Source organism: Brassica oleracea, chromosome C5 (assembly GCF_000695525.1).
Source record: "Brassica oleracea var. oleracea cultivar TO1000 chromosome C5, BOL, whole genome shotgun sequence".
Taxonomy (NCBI): Eukaryota; Viridiplantae; Streptophyta; class Magnoliopsida; order Brassicales; family Brassicaceae; genus Brassica; species Brassica oleracea.
This window is the reverse complement of record NC_027752.1, coordinates 11,810,620-11,811,094: the sequence shown is the minus strand read 5'-3', so window position 1 is coordinate 11,811,094 and position 475 is coordinate 11,810,620.

Genomic DNA, 475 nt, shown 5'->3' with positions numbered 1-475 from the left:
TTCCAAGAGGAATGATGTAGGAGTTTAAATTCCTCATCAAGTATGGCTCTGTACTCAGTAGCTCGTTCCTCCCCATAGTCCTCATCATACTCGTCTTTATGCATATTTTGTCTGGTGTAAGCGGCAATAGTGGGGTTGTAGTAGTCGTTTTCCCATTCTTCTGGATAAGTGTCAACCGATTTTTCTTTGTGTGTGTCAGTCGATTTTCTGTGTGCATTGTTGATATATGTAACTGGATGGGTGTCGATCGATGCTGAGTTGTTAGATTCATACTCGGCTCCACAGTGACATGCTGCAATGATTCCTGGATCATTGATTCTTCTGGAGATCGTCTGTGGCTTCTTGACTGGGATAGGGTCGTAGTGGGCATTGGGATCGATGAGTGTTAGACACAACCGGTTCAGTTGCAAGTTGCACACTGCTTCCCCTGTTGACAAGAAAGCTCTCCCAAGTAGTAGAGAAGAGTTCCAGTTTA